The sequence below is a fragment of the Carlito syrichta genome, unplaced genomic scaffold, assembly GCF_000164805.1.
Source record: "Carlito syrichta isolate Samal-C Ts95f unplaced genomic scaffold, Tarsius_syrichta-2.0.1 Scaffold314080, whole genome shotgun sequence".
In the NCBI taxonomy this organism is placed as follows: domain Eukaryota; kingdom Metazoa; phylum Chordata; class Mammalia; order Primates; family Tarsiidae; genus Carlito; species Carlito syrichta.
The window spans coordinates 292,735-302,895 of record NW_007258176.1 but is presented as its reverse complement, the minus strand read 5'-3'; positions in this window follow the sequence as shown (position 1 = coordinate 302,895).

Genomic DNA, 10,161 nt, shown 5'->3' with positions numbered 1-10,161 from the left:
ACTCACCAATCACTCGCTGACTCACCCAGAGCAACTTCCAGGCCTGTAAGCACCATCATGTAAGTGCTCTAGCCAGATGTACCATTTTTTATGTTTTTTAAAAACCATGTTTTTACTGTTCATTTTCTCTGTGTAAGTTTAGATCCACTCTACTTTGCCACTGTGTTACAATTGCCTACAATATTCAGTACAGTGACATGTAGTACAGGTTTGTAGCCTGGAAGCAATAGGCCATCCCATCTTGCCTAGGAGTATAGTAGGCAGGACCATCTAGGTTTCTGTAAGTACAACAAATGTTTGCACATGACAATATCACCTAAGGGCACATTGTGCAGACTCTATCTCATCATTAAACAAAGCATGGCTATGTATGTATACAAGGCCTTTGAAATTTAAACATTTGCTGTTTGATGTATTTGTGTCTCATTTAAGAAATATTTCTGTCTGGGCATAGTGCTAATGTCTGTAATCCCAGCACTTTGGGAGGCCAAGATGGGAGGATTTCTTGAGGCCAAGTGTTTGAGGTCAGCCTGGGCAACATAGAGAGACCTCTTACTAAACAAATTTTTAAAAAATTAGCGGGGCATTGAGCATGCACCTATAGTTCCAGCTACTTGGGAGGCTTAGGCAGGATGATCACTTGAGGGCCCAGGAGGTCGAGGTTGCAGTGAACCATGATTGTGCCACTGCTGTCGACTTGAGTGACAGAGCGAGAACTGTCACAAAATTAGAAAAAAAAGAAGCAGCAGCAATATTTTCCGTTCCAGCAGGTATAGGTGAAGAAGAGGAAGAAGAAGAGGAAAAGGAGAAGGAGGAGATTTTTTTCTTTTTCTTTCTTTCTCTCCGTTTTTTTTTTTTCTTTTTGAGTTGGTGTCTTACTTTGTCACTCAGACTGGAGTGCAATGGTATGATCATGACTAACCGCAGCCTCAACCTCTTGGGCTCAGGTGATCCTTCCACCTCAGCATCTCGAGCAGCAAAGACAGGCACATGCCACCATTCCCCGCTAATGTTTTGATTTTTTTTGAAGAGATGAGGTCTCACTATGTTGCCCAGGTAGGCCTCAAAGTCCCAAGCTCAAGCAGTCCTCTGGCTTTGGCCTTCCAAAGTGTTGGGATGCAGGCAGGAGCCATGACTGGCTATGAGAAATACCCAAATATTTTTAAGGTTATTCTCCTAAAAACTTTGGTAGTAATTTTACTTTTTCATATTTGTCTTTATTATATAATTTACTTTTGTTTAATCAAGGTATAGATATAGGATTAAATCAAGGCATTTTGGTAGAAGATTCATGATGGCAAAAGAGCTTAGTGTGAATGGGCTATCCTATCTAACACAGGACAGAAATATGCATACATAATAACAAAAAATTTACAGTGGTCAAATTAATAAGATTGTCTCTGGCTGTCTCTGGGTGGAGGAATTTCTGGTGATTTTAGTGAGTTATGTTCCTTGTAAATTTTCTTTTTTTTTCCCCAGAAAATGTGTGTGATACTGTTATAGGTTAGAAAGATGCTATTTTAGTTATATTAGAAGAGTCATTTAGAAAAGACTTAAAAACTTGTGTTCTTTTGTAGCTGAGTTAGGATAAATGTAAAAACTGCTTGGATTCAAAAGTGTACATTTTTCCTCCCCCAACCCCTGCTTCTCCTCTCCTAGCACAGCCTTGCCTGACTGGCCATCTTCTTTAGTAAGCCTTTGCTGCTGCTGAAGAAGAAAACAGGTGGCATGCAAGACCACCTAATCATTAGGAGGTGGGCCGAGGCCAGCAGGGATGTGTCTGAAAGCTTGGAGTGGATGTCCCTCCTCCTCTCCATCTGTGAATACAAGGCCATTGGATTGTAATAGACCAGAGTTCTGGGAATAAAAGATTGTTATAATTATGTTTTAAAACAATTTAAAGTTATCATCTAAATGTTATGATTTTTTTCCTTCCTTCTAAATATTGCAATTGTCTGCCCCTTCCTCTAAAAAAACTGTAGGAGAGCATATGGTAAATTCCAAAATGTTATCTAAAATGTCAACATGACCAGGAGACTTTGTGTTAGGTCAGTGGTCACATACAAAAATTGTTAATGTAAATCTTGAGTCATGCTAAAAAGCACCTAGGCTTCAAACTTGGGGTAGGTAAAGGGCTACGAATTTGGGGTATAAATACTGGAATAAACTTGTATTGCTTTGAGCTGTTTTTCTGGCAATGATGCCTACTCATCTCCCTATAACCTGGTTATAGAAATTAAATATTCACTCTTCTTCCAGTCTCTGCCTCTTGTATTTTAATTGACTGTGAGGGATGGCAGCTGGTTTATTGGATCAGGCTGTTACATTTGGTCCACTCTCTTAATCACTATATGGTCTTGCTTGTCCACTCTCTTAATCCTTATGTGGTCTTGCTTGCCAGCCATTTCTCCTTCAGCACCAGCAATGGCTTTCTAGATAAGAGTGGCCAGTCGGGCAAGGCTGTGCTAGGAGAGGAGAAGCGCTGGGTGGGATGGGGAGTGGAGTGGGGTGGGAAATGCATACTTTTGAATACAAGCAGTTTTTATGTTTATCCTAACTCAGCTACAAAAGAACACAGTTTTTTTCAACTTTTAAATTTTTTTATTTTCAAATTGTGTAGTACAATTCAGGATTACGTATACAAATATTTGTTGTGTAGGTACCCTTGTTGATGAGGTGTGCCCCCCTACCGCAGACAGGTTTCCACTACTGTCAATCCCACCTCCCTACTTCCCTCCTCACCACAAGTTTTTTAAAATGTCTTTTCTAAATGAGTGTTCTAATATAACCAAAATGGCCTCTTTTCAACTTACAACAATACTAATTATGATAAACTGCCCTTGCCTCTGACTCCTGACCCTCTGGGTTCCCTTCATCTCTGCCGATTCCAGGACATTTCTGAGTATCATAAAGGTCCTGCAAATCATAGCTATGTATTACTTTTAAAAAATGCAGGTGCTCTCTCTAAAACCAATATTTGTTAAAGCTGCAGAACCAGCATTCTGGTTTCTTATGGGACAGACAGAGAGGATGAACTGGGTACTCACGCACAGAACTTCTGTTCCAATACTCCTGTCTTCATAAGTTTCTGGTTCCTTCCTATACATTATACCACAGAACTTCTGGCACTTAATCCTGTTCAGTTAGGCCAGAATCACTAAGTCAAACTTAAAAGCAACTCAAAGTTTAGAACCACTCTGAATGTGGAAAAACACAAATTGTTTTTCCTCTTCCCTCATGCCATTACAACAATCAACACAGAAAACTTCTGTGACCATATGTGGGAGATTTCTCCTTACCAACAAACAAGAAGTCAATTCTGCAATGATTACCAGCTAGATGATCTCTAATTCAATCCTGAAATAGTGTCAGCTTAATCCTGAAAATAGTGTCAGCTCCCACAGGTCAAGAGCTCAGTCCCCAAGACTGTCCCCCACCCTTCTGATGGCAGTCTCAAGCCCCAGGTTATTTTGTCTGAGCTTCTAACCAACCGACTGTAAATATCAGGGATCCTAAGACCCCCTCCTCAGGTTTGGTTATTTTGCTAGAATGACTCATAGAACTCAAGGTAACACATACATTTACCAGCCTATTACAAAGGTTCTTTGAAAGGATACAAATAAACACCTGCATGAGGAGATGCATAGGGCGAAGTCTGGAGGTGTCCCGAGTGCAGAAGCTTCTGTCCCATAAATTTTTGGTGTACCACTTTCCCTGATATGTGGAATTCTTATTCACCTCCCTGTAAATCTTCATGTGTTCAGCTCTCTGGAGCTCTCTGATCTCTGCCCTTTTGGATTTTTATGGAAGCCTTTTTTCTTAGACAGGATTGATGAAAACATTGGCCATTGGTGATCAACCTCACCTCAGCCTTTGTCTCCTACCTTCTGGTGATATGATTCTTTATTAAAAAAATTTAAAGACTCCATCAAGAAACTATTATTATAGTCTATTAATGATAAATAAACTCAGAAAAGTTGCAGGATACAAAATCAACATACAAAAGTCAGTAGCATTTCTATATGCCAATAATGAAATAATCAAGAAAGAAATTTTAAAAAGAAATCCCATTTATGGTAGCTACAAAAAAAATATTTAGGAATAAATTAAGCCAAGGAAGTAAAATCTTTCAAAACAATAAAAAAAAATCCCTACAAAACAATGATGAAAGAAATTGAAGAGGACAAAAACAATAGAAAGACATTCCATGCTTATAGATAATTAATATTGTTAAACTGGCCATATTTCCCCAAGCAATCTACAGATTCAATATAATCTCTATCAAAATATCAACAACATTTTTCACAGAATTAGAAGAAACAATCCTAAAATTTATGTGGAACTAAAAAAGAGCCCGAATAACCAAAACAATCCTGAGAAAAACAAAACAAAAGCTAGAGGTATCACATTACATCAAATATACTTCACATTTTGAAGTAATAATATACATTACTTCAAAATATATTACCAGGCTATAATAACCAAAACTTCATGATCAGACACATAGACCAATGAACAGAATAGAGAATCCAGAAATAAATCCATGTTTACAGCTAACTAATTTTTGACAACGATGCCAAGAACATACATTGAGAATAAGGCACCATTTCAATACCTGGTACTGGGAATATTGGATATCAATATGCAGAAGAATGAAACTGAACCACAGCTCTCACTCTATATGAAAATCAAATCAAGATGGATTAAAGACTCAAACATAAGACCCAAAATTGTAGAAAAGAACAACCGAAGAAGAAAACATAGGGAAACACTCTTGAACACTGGTCTGGGCAAGGATTTTATGGCTAAGACTTCAAAAGCACAGACAACAAAAATGTAAATAGATAAATGGCACTATTAAGCTTCTGCACAGCAATGGAACAATCGAGAGTGAAAAGACAACCAAAAGGATGGGAAAAAATATTTGCACACTATTCATCAGACAAGAGACTAATAGCAAATAACTCAAAAAATTCAAGACAATTAAAAAATAATCTCACTGAAAAGTAGGCAAAGGCTATGAATAGTCATTTTGGGATGCAGGTAGAAGGATCTGGGGATGTTTGGGTCACCAAAGCAGAAGGAAAGAGGCAGACATCTGGGTCCCAGGGTCTCAGAGTGGGGAGGTGTGGGGCTTCTCTCAAAGGGTAGGAGGTGAATGGAAGAACTCCTGGGATCCTGGGAGTTGGGAATGGTTGACCTGTGGGATCCAGGGGAAGGGGGTCAGATGCCTGGGCCATGCTTTCCACTGAGCTCCTTATAACCCACAATGGTCTTCAGACCCCAGTCTAAGTCTTGCGTGTGCCTTCCAAGAACAATGTCTCCTTGACTGCCAGTAGAGAGGCCTGCTCTCTGTGATCCCGTGGTCCCTGGGCCTAGATAAGGGGCTATTTATGTCATAATTGACAAAGTGTGGCCATCTAGCTAGCTAAGAACTGTGACTACAGAATACCGGGGTCAAGACTGTGATGGCCATGAGGTCCTAGCACAGGGATTGGGATCCTAGACCTCCCAAGGATAGGCCTCCTAGCACCTGCCATTAACTTTCTTTTCCTCAGGACCCCAGAAACCCCATCCTGCTCCACAACTCCCCCCCACAACTCCTCAGGGCTAGAAAACCCCTCCTGCTGTATACACAGCTACAAACACACACACACACACATACACACACACACACACACACACACGCACGCGCACACACACACAATCTTCTAGTAGGACTCTAGAAACCCTCTCCTGCTGTACAGATACCTATGCACACACATAACTTCTAATATGATGATTCACATTTTTCTATCTTCCCTGACTCCTTCTACTCTTCTCCTTTTTCTTCTTCTCCCATTTCTTGACCCATTTCTTCTCCCTTCTCCTCTCTGGGGCCTCCCTCTTTCTTGGACCCCAGAAGCTGATCTCCCCATGCACTGGAGACCCACAGGCTGATTCCTGGGATGGGCAGCCTCTGTCTGTGGAAGAAGGAGCAGCAGGAACAAGGTGGGGGGAGACTAGGAGTCCAAGGTACCATTTGGGAGGCCGAGGGACGGAGACTTGGGGTACCAAGGGTATTGGGGTACTGAAACAACCCCATATCTGATCCTGCTGTCTTGGCCTAGAGGCCTCTCTCTGCCCAGAGGTGAAAGTCCAAGTCACTCAGTGATGGGAGGAAATGTCAATAGCAACATGGATTTTGGAAAGCTGGATGAACTCACAACCTGACTTGAGACTGGAAAACCTCCTTCTGTCCAGAGCCCCGTACAGTTGCTGGGAGCAGAGGGAGATCCTAGGGAAGGTCCAGGCAGAGGAGGAGGGGATGCTGGGTTCTCTGTCCTCAGCCCTGTGGCCACACAGGGGCGTCACCGTGCTGTTCTTGGATTCTGACTGAGTGCTTTGGAGAAGACTGGCTGGAAGGGGGAGTGCAGAGGTGGCTGAGCCTGAGGGATGAAGATCTCTCCTGAGCAGCCCTGGAATCCACAGAAGTCAGGTGAGATTTCCTTGTGTTGCAATGAGAGAGCAATAGTGGAGTAACAAGATCTGGCTCTAGAATTGTATTTTTATTTTTATTTATGTTTTAGAACCAAGGTCTCTCTCTATCACCTAGGCTAGAGGGCAGTGGTGTGATCAGAACTCACTGTAGTCTTGAACTCCTGGGCTCAAGCATTCTCCCATCTCAGACTCCCAAGTAGCTAGGAGTACAGTTGCATACCATCACATCTGGGTTAGTTAAAAAAAAAAATTTTTTTTTAGAGTCGGGGTCTTGTTATGTTGACCAGTCTGATCTTAAACTCCCAGCCTAAGCAATCCTGCCTTAGCCTCCAATGTTCTGGGATCACAGGCTCAAGCCACTGTATCTGGCCTGACTCTAGAATTCTTACTGCAAATGTGGCTCACATAGATTCCAACCTGAGTGAGAGTCCAGGCCTAAGTTGACTCTGCCCTGGGCACACAGAACATTGATGGGTTTGCCAAACATGTAACTCTGGCTTTTACAGAAATTTCAAAGAATGTGGCAAAATCCTAAATAATTATGTACACTTTCATTTTTTATGTCTCTGTGTTTTTAAATTTTTAAAAAATAGTGGAAAGTGAAACGCTCTTTTGGAAATTCTCAAATCCCTATTCATACCAATACCTTGGACCCAGAAAGAAAAGCCTGAAGGACACAGGGAGAGAATCTGGGGAAGCAGGTCACCCTTCTGGCGAGCAAGGGTGCAGCTCTCTGGACGCATCCCTCTCTGTGTTCAGCAGGGTCGACTTCCCTGCAGTGCAGACCCAATCTCCTCCAGAGGCCTCAGTTTCACACATCTTCCCACTGCCCATGACAGAAGCATGATTTCCTTATTTTGGCTTTTAGAGACTTCTTTCCTTTTTTTTTTTTTTTTAATCATATGACCACTAATATAAGAGTCAGGCAAGAACCCATAAAACCGAGTAAATGATGTTACTCATCAAAGTGGAGGTTTGATTATGAGGGAACAATAGAAAGTACAGGCAGAGCAAGAGACAAAGACCAGAAAGACAGAACATACAGAAAATAAATACCCACCCATCCATCCACCTACACATCCCTCTCTCCTTCCCTCTCTCCCTTCCTCTCTCCCTCCCTCCCTCTCTTTGCAAGGTGGATGCACCAACACTTTTAAATTCATGCTGCAACAAAAATCACATGCTTTCCCTTCTTGGCTCACACCTGCACTTGTTTCTCTGTTACCTGACACATATCCTGAGGTCGAGCCCCATTCTATACTTGGAGTCTGAACAGGATCAGACTCCTGTGATTCCCTAGCACGAGGCCCTTTGCTCTCCTGTCCCTGGCTGTGAGATACCCTCATCTCCCTGAGGCCTTTCTTTCTGATCCTTGCTGACACCTAGGAGACTCTGACACCAGGGAACATCACCATCTTTGAATTAAACACCTATTTTTAGCATTTCCCTTGTGCCTACCACTCACCAAATGCCCGTTCAATGCTTTTCTCACATGGAAGTTGTTAAAAAAGGGATGTGGTTATAAACTTAGGCATGTCATTCCTCAAAATTAGGAAACTCCATGGAAAGAGCCTTTTATGATTTCTCCCAGAACACCTCATTTTCATCTTCTCATCTGAGTTTGGTTGGATAAAAACTGCCTCCTATATCTCCTGACTTATTGCAAGAAGCAGAAACACTTGCTCAGTAAACAAGTATTTTGGAAAATGCAGGGCTGACACTGCCCTCAGGACTCCACATGTCAAGAAGACACAGGTTTCTCCTCCTTCAGTCCTGCAGACTTCCATGGGCAGGGTGTTGACTCCTTAGTGGCTTCATTCATGTCCTACTGGGAGAGGAAGGTGCTCCTGGGAATGTCCAAGAGGTTTTGGACTGTCAGTTACTCTATGTTCACTGCCAGCCTACAGAACATTTAAATTTTTAGTCCCACTAAGTATCTGAAACTGAACTGAATTTTCAATGTATTCCTCTCTGTTCAGGTTACACACTCCCAGTGGGGCCTCCAGAATGTTAGGCCAGGCCTGTTGTGGGTGTGGGTATCTGGGGTGTGATCCAATGCCGCATGAAAGATGCAAAGAATTGCACAGAAGTTAAATTAGAGAATATAGTTTATTAGAAAGTAGAGAGAGAGAAAAAAAAAGAAAAGAAAGAAAGAGGAGATTTACCCCCCCAAGGTAGGGGAGGAGGCCAAAGCCAGTAAAGACGGTGACAACCATAGTTCAAAGAGCACGTGGCCACACCAGAGTCTAGCAAGGCAGTGGCAAAATGGCTGCTCATGGTTGGGTCCTTTTAACCTTTTCCTTTGAAGAGGGGAGGTCATTAAGGTGATTGGGTGGTGGTCTGCTCCATGTTATCATGAAGGGGCATTTAAGCGCAGATACTGACTTCAGTGATGAACAGCAGGCAGATGGGTGGGATAGTCACATGAGTCTTAGATCTTGAGGTCTCCAGACATTAGCATTTCATGCCCTCAGGTGGTGGGCTAGATGGGAGGAGACAAGGGGAAAGGGTTTTCAGGCAAGAGACTTTGTCAGACATTTGCAATCCACAAACTCCTTGACCAAAAGGTGGTCTATTATTATTTCTGTGCCTCTGTCCTTGTATCTGTTGGAGATTTGCTGAGGGGGTCGGGTAAGTTGCCACTTGGCTTGCAGTAGAATGTCCGAACACTTCCTAAAACCTGCCTATTGGAAATGTATCTATCTCTAACCTGTGCTACATTCAAAGTGTGTCTGTCAAAGCACAAAGGGCTGTGCTGAGACAAAATTTGAACGAAGTTTATTTTGTTTCCATAGGTACCTCCTTTCACCCTCCAGAAAGTAAATTGCTTAAGAAAACTGTTCAAATCCACACTTAGTAATTTTCTGAGTCAAGAAGCTAAATGAAAGGTCCTTCAAGACAAGTTAAGAGAATTTCTTGGCATTGAATTTCATGTGACACTTGTGCAATGGAGCTGATAGCATTTGTCCCCACCTCAGGGTACACAGCAGAATGTGCCATCTTTTCGGATCCAGGGAGAGGCAGTTCTAGCCACACAGTGTCTGAGACACAACTCAGTCCACCTAGGAGCTTCCTTAAGGTCCTTCTCCCTGAGAAAGCCATGAGTCTTAGAAATCAGCTAAGAGCAAAAATATTCATGTCTCTGATAAAGAAAATGATATGCCAGCAATCCAGCATCCAGTAGGGAAGCTCCTAGAGTATATTTTCTTCATGTGGAGGAGACACATCTAATGTAAAGTGGAAAATTTTCTCAAAAGGGGTGGGCCACAATGAGAGGATGTGGTCGTCATTGTTACCACTTGCTGCTTGCTCAGTGACCTGCCCCTATTTTAATTAATGTGCCAGTGAATAGGAACACCTTGCCCTTTTTTACTGTACTAAGTCTATTATAGTAATGCATTATCTTCTGTGGCTGATTTTTCACTTAATGGTGGAATGGGATAATTGGTGCCTTAGACAATGTTTTAAAGAGGTTCTTAGAAACCCTCTTGGGACATTCTTTAGGTGACTACCCCTTGCACTTCTGCCATCCTGTGTGTCACCATTATGGAGTTTTGGTCCAACTTTGGTTGCCAGAGGCCGCTTGTTACGGATGATCTGCAGGCTTGGCAAAGAAAGTCTCGCAGACCGAGGGCAGACAGGAAGGAGGGAAGGACCAACTTCTTTCTGTGTCCTGCTCCC